The 12,182-nt window shown below is 43.3% G+C and overlaps 4 non-coding genes across 4 annotated transcripts; 2 read left to right on the top strand and 2 right to left on the bottom strand.

The window, feature by feature from the left end:
* Window positions 1-4,167: 4,167 nt before the first annotated feature.
* trnag-gcc (transfer RNA glycine (anticodon GCC)) lies at window positions 4,168-4,238 on the bottom strand. Its single transcript has one exon. It is a non-coding gene; the product is annotated as a tRNA-Gly (tRNA).
* A 1,603-nt stretch (window positions 4,239-5,841) lies between these two features.
* trnas-gcu (transfer RNA serine (anticodon GCU)) lies at window positions 5,842-5,923 on the bottom strand. Its single transcript has one exon. It is a non-coding gene; the product is annotated as a tRNA-Ser (tRNA).
* A 1,624-nt stretch (window positions 5,924-7,547) lies between these two features.
* Window positions 7,548-7,620, top strand: trnar-acg (transfer RNA arginine (anticodon ACG)). Its single transcript has one exon. It is a non-coding gene; the product is annotated as a tRNA-Arg (tRNA).
* Window positions 7,621-10,311: 2,691 nt separating this feature from the next.
* Window positions 10,312-10,384, top strand: trnar-ccu (transfer RNA arginine (anticodon CCU)). Its single transcript has one exon. It is a non-coding gene; the product is annotated as a tRNA-Arg (tRNA).
* The last annotated feature ends 1,798 nt before the right edge of the window (window positions 10,385-12,182 follow it).

Genomic DNA, 12,182 nt, shown 5'->3' with positions numbered 1-12,182 from the left:
TGCCCTCTTGATTTCGGATTTAATTTCTTTATTACAGGGGCGCTTTTATGAAGACAGAGTCATGTTCAGGTACTTTGCTTGATGGAGGAAGCTCATTTCGGACTCTGTGATCTGCTCACCTGGAAAGGTCTGCTATACTACTACAAGAGAGAAGTAGAGTCTGGAAGAAGGGACAATTTTATGATGCTTTGGAAGATAATGTTTTTTTTTTCTTATACTGAAAATGAAAGGTAGTTGTTTCTATATGGACTCAGTCTTTGGAATTTGTATATATATATTTCAGTGATCCCTCAGCCATTCCTTCTGTATTGTAATTCAATTTCTCTTTTAAAATTCCTTCCCCACTTCTAGGACCTGCAGTTGCTGAACTCCACAATGGCTTCTATTGGAAAGTCTGTGACTGAGACCAAGTGTTCACTTTTTTATGAAACCATTATTTATTTAGGAGCAATGAGCAATTCTTATATAAATGCAATAAAATCATTATGCTCAAACTATGAGAGAGAAAATTAAGGATAATTTAAGAAATCAGTCTTAGCTTGTTTCTATACACAGATGGTATTATTTATTTTCAAAGGAAACCCGCGAGGATTCCCCTGGTGTGCAAGATGTGCCTGAATACTCTTGATCAGCTTCCTGCTCACTTGAAGAGGGCGTGTATGAAGCACGCCACGGCAGAAAAGATCAGGATGGCCTCTCAACAGGCGAGGGAGGACATGATGAATCACCTGAAGAACGGGGTCATCGTGGATTACCACAGAATAGAGATCGTGTCTGGTGAGGCAAACAGGATAGTGGTTGTAAGACTGCTAGAGTCCTTGGGCCTTTTTGTACATGGGAAGCCTGAAGACACATTGGCAAGGTGAGATATTTTTAATCTGTAAGGCTTCTGTAGTTTCTTTTTGAAATCATTGTTACAACATATTATGTAAAAGCATGTTGAAAAGAATCTACCTGCATTCCAGCGGCCCTGAGCAAGAGGCCGCAGTCCAGGAGGAAGAGATGCCAGAGGCTGCTCTAGAAACTGAAACAGAAGCAGATAAGGAAGGGGAAGATGTGAGCTCTGAAGAACTCTATCAGCAGTAAGACTTTTTATTTTTCAGATGTATCTATTTTTTACTAAAATTCTAATTTGTCTTATAGGTATAAAATGTTTAAACCGGTGTTTTATATCCTTACAGGCCCTGAGTAGTTAAAAAGTATCAGCAGGCCGGAAGAGAGTGGCCCAAGCTGGACTCTATAGAAAGCACTCCCTGGATGCTCCTCTCCTGATTGGATTCAAACAGTACCTTACCAAGGATCTGGGAGTGGCAAATTATTCTCAGGAGGTATTTATTTTTTAAAGGCATTTAAAATTAAGCAATGGTATCTTCATTGTAAATGTTTTTATTTCTTAGCTTAAAATTCACCCATGTGAAATGATGTCAGCCATAAACATCATGACTCTATATTTCCTACCTGAATCTATTCTACTTAAATTATTACATTATACACAATTTGAGTTCATTTTAAAAAGTAAAAGGTAATGAAAGGAATGCATTTTCATAAGAAAGATAATACCGATATGCATGTGATAATCTTCCTTATATCATGTAGTGCATCATTTGGACACTTTGTGGGCTTCAAATACAAAGAAAATCATGTTCTATGGTACAAGATAAATACAAAACTTAAGCTTTTATTTTAATTAGATTTCTTTATAAAGCATAAGCAATCATTTATTACATTGCTTCTTGAATTAAATCTTTTGACAAGAGGTAAGACTTCTGTTACATTTAAACCCATGTTTAGCTGTGTTTTTTAGATTTAACTGAACCAATTTCTGTGTGTGATAATGTCCTTGAATTCTGACAACATCACACTAAATTACATGATATAAAACAGCTAATGTTTCTAGAGATAAAGTTTCTGAGATGCTTCTAATTACTTTTTATTACCAGGGACAGTTTAATTCACCTTGTACAGTACTGTAAGACCAAGATGCTTTTTTTAAAAGTTATTTAACATTTTATAGAACTTTGTCTACTATGGCAACATGATGTGCTTGGTGAAACTTGGAAAAATACTGCTTGGCCACTTATCTTAAGATAAAGATAGGATAAAGGTTTATCTTTTGCACCTACCTGACCCCCAGGGAAGGCCAATGCTTTCTAAGTTGATGGTTCCCTACAGTAGACTGTACTTTAATTTCAAAGGTAATGTATATTGACCCAAATCAGTTTTGGAATCCAATCTACTGACGAGATGGAGCACATCCTTTTTTCAGGATTTTAGCATCATACGTTTGGTATATTTAGTCCCTAATGCTGAAAGAAATGATCATAGAACATTTGGACACTTTGTGGGCTTGAAATACAAAGCAAATCATGTTCTATGGTACAAGATAAATACAAAACTTAAGCTTTTATTTTAATTAGATTTGTTTATAAAGCATAAGCAATCATTTATTACATTAATATATGTAAAAATAGCATTTTAGCATCATACGTTTAGTATATTTAGTCCCTAATGCTGAAAGAAATGATCATAGAACATGACATCTAACCTTACCTGCGGTGTTTTTAATCCCTATTGCTCAATGCACGGTGAAAGCATTGCATACATGTGTCTGACAATTAGGAATTGACCCTGAGACAGTCATTTGCCTGTTTCACAAATGATCGTATTTTACTAGAGATTCTGTTTGGGATTCAGATGTGCATTCGGACAGCAATCCCTTTCAAGAAATGATACGTTCTGGATGAGGTCAAAGGTGCTGGAACACTGTATCTAGGATGTGTTTGCAGAGACTGTGTGTCTCCTGCTTCAACGCAGTGATAAACAGATGTGCTCCTTTAATTTATTGGTACATGCCCAGGGCAGTAAGCAGTCTGAGGATTTATTTCCAGATGGCATAGAGCAGTGAAGCAGTGAAGTAGTGCAAAACACTGGATCATTATATTATTAGAATCTATTCTACTTAAATTATTACATTATACTCAATTTGAGTTCATTTTAAAAAGTAAAAGGTAATGAAAGGAATGCATTTTCATAAGAAAGATAATACCGATATGCATGTGATAATCTTCCTTATATCATGTAGTGCGTCATTTGGACACTTTGTGGGCTTGAAATACAAAGAAAATCTTGTTCTATGGTACAAGATAAATACAAAACTTAAGCTTTTATTTTAATTAGATTTGTTTATAAAGCATAAGCAATCATTTATTACATTAATATATGTGAAAATAACATTTTAGCATCATATGTTTAGTATATTTAGTCCCTAATGCCAAAAGAAATGATCATTTGTTTAACATGCACAGGTCTGTCTCAAAGGATGCAGTACTCCTGAAGGGTCTCAAACCCTACATTTTGGATGCCTAGCTGTATCCCTCACATGTGGCACCTCAGAATGACTTCTAACCTTACCTGTGGTGTATTCAGTCCCTATTGCTCAATGCACGGTGTACATACTGCATACATGTGTCTTGAGAATGAGGAATGGGCCCCTGAGACAGTCATTTGCCTGTTTCACAAACAGGGACCTGGACCTAGACCTGGCCCGTACGGGGCTCAAACCCGCGACCTTGGCGTTATTAGCACCACACTCTAAACAACTGAGCTAACCGGCCTCACGACAGTGCTCCTCTCTGTGTTGCAAAAAATCAAACTCAGGGAATTTTGTCCTCCTTTGAATAGAAAGCTGTGTAATTCAGTGTACGGGCTTTCTCGTGCAGTTTCATGGTTCTTGTAACCCAAATCCTACACTGGCCTGAAGTGCCCCCCCATTTCACAGCATTTTTCAGCTGATTTAAAATGTACCTAAAGGAGAAGCATTATTGAAGACCATCAATTACCAAGAGCTTTTGTCAAAGGTTTTGGTGGTCATTTTGAATGACCACAGAGCGCTGTGACCTCGGTTTTACATCTCATCCAAAAGACAGCGCCCTTTTACAACACAGCATCTCCGTCACTATATTGGGGCATTGGGACCCGCACAGACCTCAGGGTGAGCGCCCCCCCGCCGGCACCATTAACACCGCTTCCAGCTGGAAGCTTTGTTTTTCCCTGTAGCTCATCCTCATCCAGGTACTGACCTGGCTCACACCTGCTTAGCTTCAGTGGGTTTTCAGTTGCGAGTTGCAAGGGGATGCAAGTGATGGAGCCGCTCGCTGCAAAAGCCACTGCATTGGCCGGGAATCGAACCCGAGCCTCCCGCGTGGCAGGTGAGAATTCTACCACTGAACCACCAATGCTCAGTGCCTGAGCCTTCAAAAAAGACGCTTTTTTGGTGCTCTGTGCAAAACGCGTCGACATCTGCTTCCAGCTGCAAAATGCCATTTGCGGACGCTGAAGAACTTATTTCCAAGGCAGCGGGTACAAGCGATTGGGCGTTTTAAAACCACCAGGAACAGCAAAGAGGCGCGCTTCTTTGCTTGTGCCGAAACACACCGACTGAAGGCGGACAACGTAGTCGGCAGGATTGGAACCTGTGCGGGGAGACCCCAATGGATTTCTAGTCCATCGCCTTAACCACTCAGCCACGACTACAGCAAGCCCCACTGCCGCTGCGTTCTTGCTACAATCTTACCTGGATCGCGAGGCGCCGGCGGAAGGCAAAATACAAGCCTTGCAGACAGACACGCCTCAGAGGACTTAAGGGTGGCTTCATGTCGGAATGATAAAGTCTCCCCGTCTGGACATGAAAATGCCACTTTGTTACACACAAAAAAAGAATCAACAACAGAGAAATGCCCACAAGCATTTGAAAAGCCGCACCACGTCGCACTTGAAATAGCTCTTACATTAGTGGTAGACACAGGAATTGTCTTTGTTTTGCGCGCTTACGAACGCCATAGAAAACGAAACAAAACAAAAGCCCTCAGCTCCTGTACTTGATTATAACGCCGTTACGTGTCGAAGCAGGAATTTACGTCATCTTACCACTGCAACATGGGGAATAGAGGGAAATGAACACACGCTACGAATCGTCTCAATCACTCCCTAGAGTCGTAAGGCACATTGAAGGGTGCACCCCCATCATTAATCGTTGGGCCTCTGTAAAAGGAAAGCTGTTGAGCAGTCTTTGAAACAGCTCGGATGAAACACTTGATTGCTTCCATGTGCATCTGGAGCCCACTTCTTATTTTCACTTCACGCCGCCCAAAGCATTTCTAAAACAGGAGATTCGCGTTTTGGAATGCGCCCTGCCCTACAAATAAAACAGGTCTACGGGTCTGAAACCTGCTCCACGGAAAACAGTTCTGTTGCGCTTTTGATCAAAGGGAGATTCTCTGTTCTTACTTTTTGATTACATAACACCCAAAGGGGCTTCTTTGGAGCTGGATTCCAACCAGCATCCTAAAGTTTCTTGGCGGTATCCTTTACAGTCCTCTGTTCGGTCGACAAGGAACAGAAGGGGGCAGCTTTCCTCACACATACAGTGCAATGTACTGTAGTGTTCCCCTTCATTGAATTCGCAGTTCTGCATCAGACCTCTAACTCGTTTCCTTAGCTTGGATTTAAGCCACGAAGCAGGCTTCTACTGTATAAACGTCTAGAGGAATCACAAACTATTTGAGAGGCCATCATCCCAGGGGGAACTGACAAAGTCTATCCCTAAACACCTAGCGCAGTCTCTCGAGAGACTGTCAAAAATCGCTTTCTCCGTTTGTGCTGCAAGTAAGTGAAAACGCGGTCTCAACCCAGAGCCACTTGGCAGCAGCGGCACGTAAATACTGTTACTACCACTGCTCGATACCAACGTTAGCCTACTATACCATGTTCAGCCACCGCTAGAAAATGTAAGGCTCTAGTACTGGAGCAAACAAAAGGAGAGCCAACGTCAAACGTAGAGAGCAACGAGGATGGGATTCGAACCCATGCGTGCAGAGCACAATGGATTAGCAGTCCATCGCCTTAACCACTCGGCCACCTCGTCGATGAAACCGGGCTGTCCAGACATGGGTTGGCGCGCTCCAGATGATCTTTTTCTTTTTTTTCCCTCGTACTCAAGGGTCCTTTTCCTGTTCCACATGCGATTTCAACATTTTCCTTGGGAGATGTCAAGCCAGCAAGCCACTGCTGTGGTTCAGTGGCCATTGTGGAGTTCAGTGGCCCTGTTGTACACAGAAAGCACATTGAGCTCCTTGGACATGAAAAGTTCCAGATAAAAGCCATTTGTCATCCTTTCTCTTGGTGTCGATGTTGCTATTGTATGTAAAGGTGGCAACTTGCTCAGCGAGCAGGCGGAGCACACACCGAATGCAGATGTGTCTGAGTGGTGTGTCCAAGTGGCTGCAAAAGGACAACACTACCGGGGCGCCGTTGCTTAGTTGGTTAAAGCGCTTGTCTCTTAAACAGGAGATCCTGAGTCCGAATCCCAGTGGTGCCTTCTTTGTTCTGTCTTCTCGAACAGAACTGGTCCTTACAGACAACCGCCTACGGCTAGACTTAATTAAATGCAAGTATTCATTTCCTGTCTTTAACGCAACTTGTTTTTCTTAAAATGGATGGAACTTGCAAAACATGAAATACAAACATTGCTAATCAGCGCTAGCGGCTGGCAAAAAAAAAGAAGTCAGCAATGTTTTTTTTCTTTAACCTTAACCCTGCTAATGGAGAAGAGTTAAACGACCGAGTCTATGCAGCTTAAACGGTGCTCATGTCGGGTTCTTAGCTGAAAGGGTGGTAAATCACGCTCACCCCAGTCCTTAATCTTTTAAAAGGATACAATATTGAACCTAGTCGCCACATCACATACATCCTGTTCAACGATAAAAAAGTGACATCTATCCTCGATCCAGAGTAAATCCCACGATGAGGGCATATTTTTTTCCACTTTACCATGAGTCGGGCTCAGCTGCACAGAGGCGAGAGCAGAGCAATGAGGTCACAGGGACAGGGGAGTCACACGCTGGCGGTTTGAACACGCGGAAGATCACTGAGGGATCCACAGTATATGGACCCTCCGTGCGCCATCAGTCCACACTCCGGACTCTGAATCCTGCCATCCGAGTTAAGATCTCGGCGGAACCTGAGGTACAGTTCCTTCTTAAAACGTAATCTGGTGAGCATTTCTAGAATCGTACTTGTATAGATGCAGCCTTTAATGTGTTGCTGGGTTAAAATTGATGACTTCTTGAACTTCAGTAGGCAACTGCCCTCTTGATTTCGGATTTAATTTCTTTATTACAGGGGCGCTTTTATGAAGACAGAGTCATGTTCAGGTACTTTGCTTGATGGAGGAAGCATATTTCGGACTCTGTGATCTGCTCACCTGGAAAGGTCTGCTGTACTACTACAAGAGAGAAGTAGAGTCTGGAAGAATGGACAATTTTATGATGCTTTGGAAGATAATGTTTTTTTTTTCTTTGAAATCGAAATGAATCAGAATATCAGTGCAAAAGACAAACTCTTGGTTTGGTTTAAAGAGATATGGTTTTAAAACAGACAAAATGTAGAAAACAGGTGTTTCTCACTTTTGGAAAAGAATGGACCGGGGGTAATATTTTACTAGGTGCAGTGCTCATCTCACTGGGTTACAGTCCTGCAATGTCACACCAGGGCCAGTGGCGCAATGGATAACGCGTCTGACTACGGATCAGGAGATTGCAGGTTCGACTCCTGCCTGGCTCGGGTCGTTTTTAAACACATCGGGCTACTCCCTAAGTAGTCTGTGCTACTTACTGCATTGTAATCGTACCCAGTAAGATATTTCCTTCATGTAAATGAACTGCACCTGACAGCTTTAGAAAAACACCTGGGCTCAGTACGGTGCTGAGAGCTTAGCGTTGCTGTTCTAATTAGCACGCACTGCATCGGCTATGAGCCCGAACTTTTCAATTATTCCGATCAGTAAGTCAACACGTAGTCCACATGAACGGTAGAAATATTCTCTTGTCTGTCTCTTGTTTGTATAGAACTGAATGTCCCTGACAATGTACTGTTAGTTTTAATTGAAGAACGGCATTTGTGTTCAAATATACCAGACAAGTTTATGTAACTGCTCATGCGACACTCAGTTGTAATTAGTCAAGAAAAAAAAGTCGAACAACAGCTGCGGGTTTGATTCTGAACGTATGAGATTGCAGCGCCTTTTACTTCCATTGACAAATGATAGAGATTCGAAGAGAGATCCTTCAGACCAGCAAGCAAACCCACGGCTTTTTCGGTTTTCTATCTAGGCAACGTTGGTGTCTGCAATAGCATACATGAAAGCGTGATGCAATTTCTGTGGCTACATTTGTTGCACGTCATGCACAGTAAGAGTGTTTCTAACACCAAATAAAAAGTCAACAATTAGCGATCACGCCTTCTCCTCAGTTAACCCACGGAAACCCTTGCTGTTAACAGTTCTTTACTGCGTGCTTTACCAGCACCTACATATCGTGTCGGTTCTTTCAGCTTTATTCATTAGGTTTTCAAAGGCATAAGTAGAGCACCAGAGGTGCGAACGCAAAATGTGTGGTTATCTGAAGAATTGCTTCCCATGGCGGCGGGTCCAAGTGATTTCGCGTTGTTATAGTACCAGGAAAGGAGAAGCGGCACTTCACTTCTGCCGCGCAGGCACAAGGCGACGTGCGGCAGACGCCGGAGTCGGCAGGTTTCGAACCTGCGCGGGGAAGCCCCAACGCATTTCGAGCCCATCGCCTTAACCACTCGACCACGACAAAAGCGAGCCCACCACCGCCGCATTCCTCCTATAATCTAACACGGACTGCGAGGTGGCTGCGGAAACCTTTTTAAAGTTGCTCTCCGTTAAAAAAAATACCTTTCACAAGATTTGTGCCGGCAGACAGACACGCCTCAGAGGGTTTAAGGCTGGCTTCACGTTCAAATGATAAAGTCCCCCAGTCCGGATGTCAAAATGCAACTTTGGCAGACAGAAAAAACATCAACAAACCAAAAATGTGGACAAGGATTTTACAAGCTGCACCACACTGCACTTTCAAAAGCATTTACATTCGTGTTAGACGCAGGAATTGCCTTTGATTTGCGCGCTTACGAACACCATGGAAAACGAAACAAAACTAAAGCCCTCAGCTCCTGCACTTGATTATAATCCCGTTACGTGTCGAAGCAGGAATTTACGTCATCTTACCACTGCAACACGGGGAATAGAGATGTAACGCAACGGGGGCTCAGGCGGGCGCCCTTGCCGCATCTGGTCGGCCCCATCCCGACTGGAGGCTCAAACCCGGGACTTCCGCGTCTCTCTGCAGCGACCTAGCCCCGTGAGCTAAAGAGAGATCTCTCCACAGCCCAGTAGCTGTGGTCCTGCTATCACAGGGAAGGGCGGTGACGTCACCCGCTCTTGTACGCCGGCTCTTACACAGTGCCTGTCGGCCGTAAGCGTTACAGAGGGAAATGAGCACAAGCTACGAATTGTCTCTAATCAGTCCCTACAGTTGTAAGACGCCTGGAAGCGTGCACCCCCATCATTAATCTTTGCGCATCTGTGCAAGGTAAACTCTGGAGCAGTCTCTGAAACGGCTCAAAGGAAACACGTGATTGATTCCATATGCATCTGGGGTTCATTTCTTATTTACATTTAATTCAAGGGAAAGGCTTGGGTCAGTTTCAGACGGCCTCCAACAGCGAGATTCAAGCGCCCCACCTTCAGCCCAATCTGCGCCGCCAGAACGACAACGGCTCCTCTGGTCTTTGGGGTGCGGTTGTGACCCCGTAACCTAAAGTGTTGGTGGCAGACAAATGGAGACTAACAGGTGATGTCCTAGGACATGACTACATTGTGACACTCGGTGGGGATGGTGACCATTGCTTGGAAAAGAGTGCGAGGCCCCTTTAGAAAAACATTTTGTTAACAGGCATTCTGCCTCAGCCTAAACACCTATAGCTTGCAAAGCGCATGCTATTAGACAGGCACCTCTGCAAGACCTTAAGAGTCTCTTAAACTAGTGATAGTAAGGTGTTCCCAATGGGCGATGTTTGGCTTTCAAATCATCTCTCTGTGGAAGCGCCGAGATGCAGCTGTTTAAGGCTTAGAAGCAGCTGACTGTTTCACTACCTAGCTGATTACTGTCAGTCAGGGAGCTCAGAGGTGAAAAGCCTGTCTGAGAGACAATTCGCCGTCGATGAGTTCAATATGTTCCGTACCAGCTCGGCGCACCTGAGATCATCTTGGTAGCCGTGTAGCTCAGATGAGTGAGAGCGAGTGTGTGTGTACCACCGTGATTGGATGCCGGTCCTTCTCAGGTCACAGTAAACCTTCTGCTGCCTAACTTTCCTAATTTTGGGGATCCCTTTGAAAAAGCAAAGGAAAAAAAAAACTGGCTCTTCATCAGCGTGATCGACCCAACCCAGTGTGCCCCAGTGGCCTAATGGATAAGGCACTGGCCTCCTAAGCCAGGGATTGTGGGTTCGAGTCCCATCTGGGGTGCTACTGTCCCTTTTTGAGCGTACAAATGTCCTTTTGATTTGCAAAGCTGCAACCCCACCTTACTCAGTGAGCGTCTCTGCTTTTCTCTCACATACAGTTGGGAGATGTCTTGCACTGAACGGCCTGCTTCAGATCACGCCACAGCACTTCAATGGGATTGGGGTCAGGACTCTTACTCGGCCATCCCAAAATACGGAATTTCTATTGTTTCAGCCACTCTGTTGTTGATGTACTCCTTTGTTTTTGTCATGCTGCATGACCCAGCGTCTTTCGAGTTTTAGATCACAGGCAGACACCCTGACATTCTGCTGTAGAATTTCCTGATACATCTTGGAATTCATCGGTCCCTCGATGATTGCAAGCCGTACAGCCTCCGCTATGCTTCCCAGGTGGGATGAGGTTTTGGAGTTGGTATGCAGTGTTTTGTTATCTCCAAACATAACGTTGTGCACATTTACCAACATGTTCAACTTTTGTCACTGTCCACAGAACATTGTTCCAGGAGTTGCTGTGGAACATCCATGTGGTCTTTAGCAAACTTGAGAGGGGCAGTGGTGGTTTTTTTGGGGGGGAGAGCAGTGGTTTCCTCCGTGGTGACCTCGCATGATCACCGCTCCTGTTCAGATTTCTTCTTATGGTGGACTCATAAACACAGACGTAAGACAAAGTCAACCACCTGTTCGCTAGATCCCATCCCCACTCAGCTAGTCAAAGATTCCCTCGAAGGACTGGCAGGACCTATAATTAGTATGATGAATGCATCGCTTGCGTCAGGCGTTGTACCTGATCAATTTAAGGTAGCGGTTGTTAGACCGCTCTTAAGAAGTCAAATTTGGATCAACAAGTTCTTAACAACTACAGGCCTGTCTCAAAGGTCCCATTTCAATCTAAAAGTCTTGGGAGAATAGTTGTTGCCCAACGTCAATCATATCTGGATTCAAATAATATACTTGAGAAATTTTAGTCTGGTTTCTGAAACTGCATTAACAAGAGTCGTAAATGATATTCTCTTAGCTACTGATGCAGGGAATGCAACAGTGCTTGTGCTTTGCTTCTAGATCTTAGAGCTGCCTTTGACACGGTTGACCTCTCTGTTTTGTTACACAGGTTTGAGTTTGAGGTTGGCTTATCTGGAACTGTCCTTCAGTGGTTTACTTCACATTTTACTCATCGTTTTCATTATGTTCAAATATCTAATAATTGTACTGCTTCATCAATGTCACCAGTTCAATTTGGGGTACCAGAAGATCAGTGCTGGGACCAATATTGCTCTCTCTCTCTACATGCTGCTGCTGGGTAGGATAATATGAAAAAATAATATGAACTTTCATTCATATGCTGATGACACTCAAATAAACATTTTGTTTACACCAAACGACAACTCTTCTATTATCAGTTTAGTTAAATGCATTAAGGAAGGAAATACTTGGATGTGTGAAAACTTTTTGTTACTCAACTCTGAGAAAAATGAGGATCTGTTGATCGGAGGCAACAATACTGATAGGACTACTATAACTTCAGCACTTAACTCAGAGGATTTAAACATCTGCCTCAAAGAGACAGCACGTAACCTTGTTGTGAAAGGCGCTATATAGAAATACATTGATTTGAATTGAATTGACAATGTAAAATGTTGTGTGTGTTGTTTGTTAAACAAGACTGTCTTTATTTATCAAAAAATAAAAGGAATTTGCTAGGAATGCAAACGTTAGGTTGCGCTTCTTCATGCTGCATCGTCGGCATGAGTGGAGCTTTTTAAACGTCTGTACTTACTGTGCCCCATAAGAAATCGTTTGTC

The sequence above is a fragment of the Lepisosteus platostomus genome, unplaced genomic scaffold (genome assembly GCF_059453375.1).
Source record: "Lepisosteus platostomus isolate fLepPlt1 unplaced genomic scaffold, fLepPlt1.hap1 Scaffold_40_H1, whole genome shotgun sequence".
Lineage (NCBI taxonomy): Eukaryota > Metazoa > Chordata > Actinopteri > Semionotiformes > Lepisosteidae > Lepisosteus > Lepisosteus platostomus.
This window is presented reverse-complemented; position numbering and strand designations above follow the sequence as displayed.